This window comes from Cervus canadensis, chromosome 17, assembly GCF_019320065.1.
Source record: "Cervus canadensis isolate Bull #8, Minnesota chromosome 17, ASM1932006v1, whole genome shotgun sequence".
Classification (NCBI taxonomy): Eukaryota; Metazoa; Chordata; class Mammalia; order Artiodactyla; family Cervidae; genus Cervus; species Cervus canadensis.
This window is the reverse complement of record NC_057402.1, coordinates 8004930-8016643: the sequence shown is the minus strand read 5'-3', so window position 1 is coordinate 8016643 and position 11714 is coordinate 8004930.

Genomic DNA, 11714 nt, shown 5'->3' with positions numbered 1-11714 from the left:
GGTCACAGGCCCCAGCCTCCTCTCCCTCCAGCCTGGCCCAGGCCAAGCGGTGAAAGCCGCCACACCCACAGCCCCGCCTCCGGGATGGCCCTTTGCAGCATGGACCCTCATCCGCACACTCCCCTCTCCAGGTCCGTCCCTACAGCCCCCCTCACCCCCAACCCTGCACCTTTACCCTCCCCACCCCACCCCCTCACTTTTCCCTCCCTGAACCCCCTGCACTGATGCCCCCTCTCTGCCTTGGCCCTGGGTTCTCCTCACCCAAATATGTCAACCCAACAGTCCACACCCGAGTCCCGAGCCCCCTTCTGCCCAACACGGCCCACGGAGGACCCCTCCACCCACAGCTCCTGTCCTTCGTCTCTGGGGCTGACTGTCCTCACACCCATGCGACACCCATCCTCCCTTCGTCCTTCCCAGTGCAGCCCGGACCCCTCTGCCCCCAGGGGAACCCACGTGACCCTGATCTTCACCATGAGATGCCCTGGGGTCCAAGAGCAGGGCTTCCAGAGTACAGCTCACTCTCTGCCCATCCTGGGACACAGATGCAGTGTCTGTGATGAGCAGCCTCTTTGCCCACCAGCTAAGGACAGCAGAGAAGAATTCAGACACATCCTTGGCCGTGGTTAAGAATTGATGCTTTTCAACTGTGGTGTTGGAGAAGACTCTTGGAATCCCTCAGACTGTAAGGAGATCCAACCAGCACATCCTAAAGGAAATCTGTCCTGAGTATTCATTGGAAGGACTGATGCTGAAGCTGAAGCTCCAATACTTTGTCCTCTTGATGAGAAGAACTGACTCATTGGAAAAGACCCTGATGCTGGGAAAGATTGAAGGCAGGAGGAGAAGGGATGACAGAGGATGAGATATTTGAATGGGATCGTCGACTCAATGGACATGAGTTTCAGCAACCTACAGGAGACAGTGATGGACAGGGAAGCCTGGTGTGCTGCAGTCCATGGGGTCACAGAGTCAGACACGACTGAAGTAACTTAGCAGAAGCATATATATATATATATATATATATATATATATATATATATATATAGAGAGAGAGAGAGAGAGAGAGAGTGTGTGTATTATAAGAAAATATAATATTATCTTCAATAGTCTATATTATTCCTATTGAATATATATATGCATATGTGCATATATACAGATATATTTCATATTCAATATGTATAATATTGTTCAGTTGCTAAATTTTGTCCAGCTCTTTGTGACCCTGTGGACTGTAGCCCACCAAGCTCCCCTGTCCTTCACTATCTCCCAAACCCAACTCAAATTCATGTCCATTGAGTCCGTGATGCTCTCTAACCACCTCATCCTCTTATGCCCCTTTTGCTTTTTGCCTTCTGTCTTTCCCAGCATCTGAGTCTTTTTGAATACGCCAACTGTTGGCATTAGGGTTACAAAGTAGTGGAGCTTCAGCACCAGTCCTTCCAATGAATAATCTGGGTTGATTTCCTTTATGAAGACTAGTTTGATTTCCTTGCAGTCCAAGGGACTCTCAAGGGTCTTGTCCAGCTCCATAGTTCAAAAGCATCAGTTCTTCAACACTCAGCCTTTTTTGTAGTCCAACTCTCACATCTGTACATGACTACAGGAAAAGTCATAGCTTTGACTACATGGAACTTTTGGCAAAGTGGTGTCTGCTTTTTAATATGCTAAGTTTGTCATAGCTGTCCTTTCAAGGAGCAAGTGTCTTTTAATTTCATGGCTGCAGCCACTGTCTGCAGTGATTTTGGAGCCCAGCAAAATGAAATCCGTCACTGTTTCCACTTTTTCCCTTCTATTTGCCATGAGCTGATCCTACCAAATGCCATGATCTTAGTTTTTTGAATGTTGGATTTCAAGCAGTTTTTTCATCCTCCTTTTTCACCATCATGAAGAGACTCTAGTTCTGCCTCACTTTCTGCCATTAAAGTGGTATCATCTGCGTATCTCAGGTTGATATTTGGCCAGAAATCTTGACTCTGAAAGGTTGTTGCTGAACCAAGAAAAGACACCGGGATTCTTGGACTCCAGAGAAGAAGAATTCAATCCGGGGCCAGGGACAAGGCTTGATCGCTCAGAGCTTTGATGTAATAAAGTTTTATTAAAGTGTAAAGGAGATAGAGAAAGCTTCTGACATAGACATCAGAAGGGGTCAGAAAGAATACCCGCCTGCTAGTTTTTAGCTCATGTTCTATAGTTACTAGCAGTCTGTTAATGAAAGAAAGGAATGTCTTCAAACTCAGAGAATAGCACCAGGCCCCTCATCATTAAATGTATTTGGGGATAATCTTGGCACCAGACGAGTCATCCCGGGCCATAGAACGATTGATTTGAATCTTATACAGAGGCAGATGACCATACAAGTAGTTTCGTTTACATAGATTAGGGGAACAATATCTGAGTATAACATACTGGTTGGTCAAGTTGGTTCTGAGCCTTTAGGCGGAACTGCCTTGAAGACAGAGATTGGGGTAAATGCCTAGTACATTAACATAGGTTAAGGCAAATATTTCCATAAGAAAAGTGCATTAGTTAATCAAGACTTGAGAAAAGTTAAGTTCAGGTGGAACCAGGTGTCATTATGGCAACATAGTATTCTAAGAGAAGCCTCTTTTCAAATTTGTATAGAGAAGGGGAGAAAATAAATATACCACTAGTTTCTTTCCTCCTGCCACTTAGAGATTAAAAAATGTCTGACACTTGCAGCCTATTTTCTCCGTTTGGAGACCCCTGGCCTTCCTGCCTGTTACCGTCTCATTCCCCCCTTTTGTTTTAGGAGATTATGTTTCCTAGGGAAAGGGGCATTGTTTTAGTTTCCTAACTGCTTCTGAGCTGACAAGGGGCACTGTCCCTAAATTGGTGAGGCAACATATTCTCCTAACCCTCCTACCTAGAGTTTCTGATCCAGGGGCCCCACGAGGCAGTTGGAGGTAGCTGCTGCAGTAGCAGGAGATTGAGCAACCATTTTAGGGTTGTTAGATGTCATCAGATGAAGAAGAGGCATCACATATGATAGTTGTCAAAGGTACTCGCAGACTTGAAGTGGAGATGTCCACCACGGGAAGCCTTCCACTGATGAAGAGGGGAGCGCTCCTCAGACCCAGCAGTTAGACTGATTGTGGAATGCAGCCTAGGAGTGAGCCCAGGACAGGAAGGCATTGTCTTGATGATCAAATGGCAAACTCAGGGTCTTCCGTGTCAGCAGAAGTTGGCTCACATAGATTGTCAGGCCCATCTGAAAAGTACAAAGTCAGAGCATAGAAAGGAAAGACACAAAATGATGTCACTTAGTTCTGGTCAGGGTGCCACCTCTTAACTCGAGTGTGATGTACCCACAAATCAATTCCTGGCACTTTGACAGCTGTGGGAGAAGAAAGAATAACCTGGTAAGGGCCTTCCCAGAGGGGCTCGAGGGATGGGCCCCCAGACTCTAATGTTGTTATCAAGACCTTGGTTCCTGGCTCAAAAAGAGGCTTGCTTGACTCAGAGGCGGGGTCAGGAGTCATCTCCCAGAGTTCTGTTAATGCCTGTTGAAAAGTTGAGAGCTAAGTTACATAACTATTTAGCTCCAAAGCTTCAGGGTCTATAACAATGTCTGTGCATAAGAAAGGCCTTCCATAAATACATTCAAAGGGGTACAGTCCCTCCTTCTTGGGGGCAGTTCGAGCCCTCAATAAATCTATGGGTAGGACTTTAATCCAACTGTCCTGCATCTCTTGAGTTAATTTGCACAGATGTCTTTTCATAATGTCATAGCTTTTTCAACCTTTCCTGAGGATTGGGGTCTCCAGGAAGAGTGTAAGTGATACTCTATTCCTAGAGCTTTAGACACCCCCTGAGTTACAGCGGCTTTAAAGGCGGAGCCATTATCACTCTGAAGGCTCCGTGGCAGCCCAAACCTGGGGCTAATTTCATGAATTAAAATCCTTATATCCTCTCGAGCCTGTTCACAATGACAGGGAAAAGCCTCAATCCAACCCGTAAAAGTAAACACCCAAGCTTGTAAGCAAGAACATCCGTTAGCTTTTGGCATATGAGTAAAATCACGTTCCCAGTCCTCTCCAGGATACTTTCACTTTGTCGTAAAGCAGATTTTGCTAGCATTTCAGTCTTTGGGTTATTTTTCTGATAGACCTCGCATCTTTTTTTAATACTCTTTAAAGTTTTCATTACATTTCTACCGTCAAACAAATGAGAAGCCATCTGGTAAGTACTCCCTGCACCTCAGTGAAAACTCTGGTGTCAACCCTTAAGGATTTTCCATTGAGCATTCTCAGGAATTATTAATCGTCTATCCTCAGACTGTAACCATCCTTTATCAGTAATCTTTGCTCCTCTTTTCTCATAGCTTTCTCATTCTTTCTCAGTATATGATGATTTTTCCTGTTCCACAGGACCTGTGCAGATCAAAGGTGTCTGCAGTGAAGGGGCTTCATAAAGTGCCACTTTTCTGGCTTGGCAATCAGTCAACTGATTGCCCTGGGCTACTTTACTCCCATCCCTGCTGTGCCCTTTGCAATGCATAATAGGTACTTCTTTAGGACAATATATAGCAGCTAAAAGTCTCCTGATCTCTCTGAAATGCTTCATTGGTTCTCCTGCTGCTGTTTTAAACTCTATTTCTTTCCATATTGCAGCATGAGCACGTAAAGTCAAACACGCATACCTAGAATCAGTGTAGATATTTACTCGCTGCCCTTTGCTTAACTCTACAGCTCGGATCAGAGCCACAAGCTCCGCTAACTGGGCACTGGTTCCCTGGGGGAGAGAGTTTGCTTCTGAAACCTGTTCAGCAGCCACCACGGCGTAACCTGCTTTACACTTTCCATCCCGAACAAGAGAACTGCCATCAGTAAATATCTCCATGTCAGGATTGTCTAATGGGGCATCCCTCAGATCTTCCCGAGCTGCATAGTTTAAAGTTAGGGATTGGGAACAACCGTGATCAGGTGTTTCATTTTCTTTCTCAGGAAGCAAAGTGGCAGGATTTAAATTCCCAAAAACTTTAAGCTTAGTTACTGGTCCTTCTAAAAACAATGACTGATATTTAAGAAGCCTTCTGTCTGTCATCCAAATATTAACCTTAGGATGTAAGATTCCACTCACATCATGAGAAGTCAGTACAGTAAGATTTCATCCACTGATTATTTTTAAAGCTTCAGGTTAATAAAGTCACTGCCCCAATTACTCTTAGGCAGTGGGGCCACCCACGTGAAATTGCATCTAATTCTCTGCTTAGCTCAGCAATAGGTTGCTGGTGAGACCCTCGGGGTTGGGTCAAAACTCCCAAGGCCATACCTTTTCTTTTAGTGACAAACAAATTAAATTCTGACCCTGTGGGCAAGCTCAGAGCGGGAGCTTGCAGGAGAGCAGTCTGAAGAACCTTAAAAGCCTTTTGAGTGTCTGGAGACAAACCAGTCTGTCGGTTTATGTCTGCTGAGTTTCAGCTCTAAGTTTATATAAAGACCGGGCAAGTTCCCCATAACCCAGAATCCAAAAGTGATAGTAGCCTGTGATTCCCCAAAATCCTCTCAATTGTCATAGGTAGGGGATGATTTAGTATAGGTTTAATCCTCTCGGGACCTATGGCCCGAGTCCCTTCCAATATGATTAGACCCAGATATCTAACAGATTGTTGACACAGCTGAGCCTTTTCTCTTGATGCCTTGTAACCGCAGCTTGCCAGAAAGTTTAAGAAGTCTTCTGAGATGCGTGAACAAGCTTTCTCTGTCTCAGCACTGAGCAAAATATCATCTACATCTTGTAACACCACTGCTTCTGAGCTATTAAAGTTTTGTAGGTCCTGTGACAAACTTTGTCCAAATAAGTGAGGACTGTCATGAAATCCTTGGGGCAAAACTGTCCAGTTTAACTGAGAAGCTGGCTGCATAGGGTCCTCAAAGGAAAACATCAACTTTCCTACGCCAAAGGTACTGAATAGAAGGCATCTTTTAAATCAATTACTGAGAAATATTTGGATCGTTCAGGAATTTCAGACAATAGAGTATAAGGATTAGTGACCACGGGGTGCAAAGGAACTGCCACCTCATTTACTATTTATAAATCCTGAACTAGTCTCCATTTACCATTTGATTTCTTTATACCCAAAATAGGAGTGTTGCATGGACTGTTATGGGGAATTAATAGTCCCTGTCCTTTAAATTATCGATGATGGGTTTTAACCCTTCTTTAAACTCAGGTTACAGTGGATGCTGCTTCTTATGTGGAAATAAGTGTTGGTCTTTGACCTTGACAACTACACGAATAGCATTATGCTTGCCCCACAGATTTTCCATCAGCCCACACTCTAGGATTTACATTTTGTTCAAATAAGGGAAAGAAAGGGAGGGCTCCATATTCATGAAAACAGAGGCATAGAACTTGCTTAGTATATCCCTCCCCTAAAGGGATGAGGGAGACTCTGGCAGGACCAGAAACTCGTGTGAAAAATAGCTCAGAGTCCCAGTCACAACTTACAGAAAAACTGAAATAATACCTCATGGCTCGTCCAGACAGTTCCATTACAGATGCGGATTAGGAAGAAAGTGGGCCAGGGTCTTCAGTAAGCACAGAGTAAGTTGCCCCGGTGTCTAAAAGGAAATCGATGGACTGGACCCCCACAGTTATTAAAACCCTCAGGGGTTCCTCAGGTGTAATTAGGATGGGAGCTTGTGTGGGGACCCCCGTGCACCTTCAGTCCTGATTGTCTTGAGAGTCCTACTGCTGAGACCTACTCCTCTGGGTGCAGTCTCTCCTCCAGTGTGGTCCCGTGCAGACCAGACATGGAGCCGGGGTGGCCTAGATGCCTGAGGGCAATCCCGCTTCACGTGGTCCTCCTTTCCACAGTAATAGCAAGCCCATCCCTTTCACCCGGGCCCCTCTGGGCAATTTTCTCAGGCTGTTTCAGAACGGTTCTGACAGCCATTGCGAGGGCTTCCGCCTATTCCTTGGTCTTTTTCTGCCTTTCTTTCTTTCCCTCATGTTCCCTATCATAAGAGACTGTCTGAGCCAGCTGCAACAGAATATCTAAAGACTTATTTCATCCATACCCCTGTTTTAATAGCTTTTGGCAGATCTGGAGCCGACTGAGTCAGAAATCTGTCTTTTAAGATCACTCTTCCCTCTTCACCTTCAGGATCAATCTCAGTGAACCTGTGAAGGGCTTCTCTCAGTATACCTAGGAATTTACCAGGAGCTTCCTTCTCCTCCTCTTCTATGTTTGCTAATTTGCCATAGTTTAAACTCTTAGCAAACGCTTGCCTGAGTCCTTCAACAATACATCTGACAAAATGACTCTGATCCCATCTTCCTCTGGCCGTGTTATGTTCCCAGTCTGGTTCTATAGTTGGCACGGCCTGATTCCCAGTGTCGGGGCGGGGGTGGGTGGGGGCGCGGTTATCTCATCCTCCCTCTTCCCTACTGATTCATTACCAAGCCATTGGTCTCCATAAGCAACCGCTTTTCCCAAAACTCGACTTTTTGAATCGGGAGTCAGCATTTGTCCCAAGATATACATCACATCCTTCCAAGTAAGGTCATAAAGCAGAGTAACACCTTTAAAAGCTCTAATATGTTTTCCCGGGTCCTCTAAACAGTCTCCCAGATCCTCCTTGATTCTTTGTATTTCTTGATAAGAAAAGGTCTTATTAAGTCTCATAGATTGATTATTTCTCCCGGTGGGTGCTTCATGAAGAGGCAACAGCTTCTGAGACTGTTCCTCAGCCTCTCGGGCTGCTCTGCACATATGAGTCCAGGGACAGACTGGAGAAACCTGCTTTTCTTTATCTCTTTGTCACCTGTCCTCCACTGCATCTCTTACTTCGATGGTCTGAGTTTCTATTGAAACCAGAATAGTCTGAGGCCGTGTTGTTTGGACCTCTTCTTGGGCAGTTTGAATCTCAGTTTGGTTTCTACTGAGACCAAGGCAGCCCTCCTTGGGGGGTTCTCTGACTTTCAGGTTGCTCAGTTGGGAGCACCGGGTATGGGGGCAAAGTATGAGGACAGGAGGTAGCTGAAGGTTTCACACCCAAATCTATACCCTTAGGACATAAGTCTGGCATATTTCACAGAGAGAAAGGGCAACACATATGCTACTTCAACCCATTTCCCTTGTTTCCTACAGAACCAGTCTAATTGTAAAACAATATAGTACTTAAGAGACCCTCCAACCGGCCACCGTTCACCATCATCCAATGGATACCGTGGCCATGCACTGTCACATAGGAAGACCAAGTGTGTCTTCTTTAAGCTCTGGGAATCAAATCTATCCCAGTTTTTCCAGATACAGTTCAAAGGAGTGAGGCTGGAATTGTTACGTCCCATCCGTAAAAGAGAATAAAAGTGACCAGTGCCATCTTTCTACCAGAGGCGTCCCTCCCTGCTCCCTCCCTCCTCTGGTCCACTAAGAGCTAGCATTACCAAAGGAAGAAGACCATTGCACTTCCCATCAGAGTAACCTTCAACCTCAGAGATCCTCTTGGAGCTAGAGCTCCATCTAGCTTCCGAACTTTCAACTCCCAGCGAGACTAGGCGCTTCCTGACTACCAATCCAAGTTTGGGACCTAAGTAACAGTACACAGTAACAGCATAGATCACAAGTCCCTTGAAAGTCTATGTACGACAGATTAGGTTAGTAGTTCTAATTCCCAAGAAGTTATGAAACGGTCAAAGAGACCAGAAAGTTTGACCGAGAAAGGAGAGTTCGGGCCAGACGCTTTGTCCATTTCTGCTCAGTCCCTGAAGGAGACATTGGGTGTCACTTGGCATTGGCAGGTCGGTATAAACCCCTGACAGGTTTCTGCCTTAAGCCCTATGAGGTCACCACGGAACCGCAGAGCAGGGCTCCTCACTTACTTCTGAAAAGGCGTGTCATTCATTCACACAAGCACACCATAGAGCTAGTAAAGTACAGCAGAAAATGTGTTCGCTAGGAGAACAAAGAACTAGAGCTCCAAGCATCCTTACTTTGTCCTGAAGAATCCCGGATGAGCCCCCAAGATGAAAGGTTGTTGCAGAACCATGAAAAGACGCTGGGATTCTTGGCCTCTGGAGGAGAGGAATTCAATCCAGGGCCCGAGACAAGTCTTGATCTCCCAGAGCTCTTGTGTAATAAAGTTTTATTAAAGTATGAAGGAGATAGTGAAAGTTCCTGACATACACATCACAAGAGGGCAGAAAGAGTACCCCATTCCTAGTGTTAGCAAAGGAGTTATATATCTTTTGATTAGTTATTACACTGAATCAAAAATGTCTCAAGATTGTGAAAATTATACCAGATCCACTCCCACAATTTACATTTTAGGATAACAAGATTAGAATTTAACAATAGAGAGATCCTACGAGACCCACTCCTGTAATACATTCTAAGATTTCAGGATGAGTCAGACGGTTTTCAGGAAGGAGAAACCATCCTCCACCAGATACATTGTTGCTGTATAATCCCCAGTAGGAGTTTAGGCTGAGTTGTGTAACTGACTAAGACTAAGGAATGTAAAGGGGTTGGGGGGAGTTTGTCCTTTCCTCCTTGAGAATTCCAGACCATTATTTCCACTTTGAGAGCCCCAGACCTCTTTCTCCTCCCTGGGGACCCTGGACTTCTTATCAATCTGCCTAGGAATTGACTCTCTCACAGGGAAGACACCAGGTATACTGAATTAGGGCCACCCTAATCTCCTCACTTTAACTTAATTATATCACCACCGAGACTCCATCTCTAAATGCAGCCATGTTCTGAGCAGCAGGGGTGAACTTCAGCACATGAGGTTTGGGGAAACACATTCAATCCCATGACACATCCAAAGTGAGGTTTCTTTTCTTTCATCCCCACCAGGAAGGGAGGTTCAAGGACAACTTTCATCCCAAAATCAAGTGCAGACAGAGTTTCGCCAAATTTGGTGCAAGAAGACCCACGTGCAGAGCATATTCCAATGCAGATGCCTGGGTCCTGAGAGCTAATTCTTAGGTAGGTCGATAAGGCGACCAGGGCTTTCAGAGAAGGAGCAAGAGACAACGTTTTTTTCTGTATCCCTTCCTCTCAGTCACATAAAATGTTTTTTAGTAAACTCTTAGTTGTTATGGCAACAAACTATTTCTTCTAAGGCTAACTTTCTTTATGCCCAGAACTAATGATTACACAACAAACAACCCATCTTGCTCAAGGGTATGTTTTTCCTTAGGCTCTGAATAGTATGAAAAGACAAAATGATAGGACACTGAAAGACGAACTCCCCAGGTTGGTAAATGCCCAATATGCTGCTGGAGCTGAGTGGAGAAATAACTCCAAAAACAATGAAGAGAGGGAGCCAAAGCATAAACAACACCTAGCTGAGGATGGGGCTGGTGATGGAAATATAGTTCAATGCTCTAAAGAGCAATATTGCCCAGGAACCTGGAATGCCAGGTCCGTGAATCAAGGCAAATTGGAAGTGGTCAAACAGGAGATGGCAAGAGTGAGCATCAACATTTTAGGAAGCAGCAAACTAAAATGGACTGGAATGGGTGAATTTAATTCAGATGACCAATATATCTACCACTGTGGGCAAGAATCCCTTAGAAGAAATGCAGTAGCCATCATTGTCAACAAAAGAGTCCGAAATGCAGCACTTTGGTGAAGTCTCAAAAACGACAGAATGACCTCTGCTCCTTTCCAAGGCAAGCCATTCAATATCAGAGTAATTCAAGTCTATGCCCTGGTTAGTACTGCTGAACAAGCTGAGGTTGAATGGTTCTATGAAGATCAACAAAACCTCCTAGAATTAACACCCAAATAATGATGTCTTTTTCATCACAGGGGACTGGAAGTCCAAAGTAGGCAGGCAAGAGTTATCTGGAATAACAGGCAAATTTGGCCTTGGAGTACAAAATGAAGCAGGGAAAAGGTTAACAGAGTTTTGCCAAGAGAACACACTGGGCACAGTGAAAGGTTTTATCTGAGTGATAAGACGCTGGGATTCTTGGCCTCCAGAGGAGACAAATTCAATCCAGGGCCAGAGACGAGGCTGGATCACTTAGAGCTTTTGTATGATAAAGTTTTATTAAAGTATAAAGGAGATAGAGAAAGCCTCTGACATAGGCATCAGAAGGGGCAGAAAGAGTCCCGTCCCCGCCCCCGCTAGTCTTCAGCTGGATGTTATATAGTCACCAGCAGGCTGTCAATGAAAAGAAAGGAATGTCTGAAAACTCAGAATGGCACCAGATGATTCATCCCAGGCCATAAAACGACTGACTTGAATCTTGTAGAAGGGTAGATTACCATACAAATAGTTTTGTTTACATAGGTTAGGGGAACAATACTGAGTATAACCTACCGGTTTGAAAGTAGGTTCTGAGCCATTTGGCAGAACCTACTTGAAGACAGTGTCTGCGGTACATTAACATAGCTTAAGACAAATATTTCCATAAGAAAAAATGCATTGGTTTACTCAAGGCTTGAGAACAGTTAGCTTCAGGTGAAACCAGGTGTCATGGGAACACAGTATTTTATTTTTCTTTGTTTATTTATTTATTTTTTGGAACACAGTATTTTAAGAGAAAGCTTTTTTTAATTTGTGTAGAGAAGGGAAAAAATATCTCTAGTTTGTTTCCTCCTGCCGCTTAAGAGAGAGAACAATGTCTGGCACTTGCAGCCTCTTTCCTCCGCTTGGAAACCCCTGGCCTTCCTGCCTGTTTCCCTCTCAATAGCAAACACACTCTTCCAACAACACAACAGAAGACTCTGC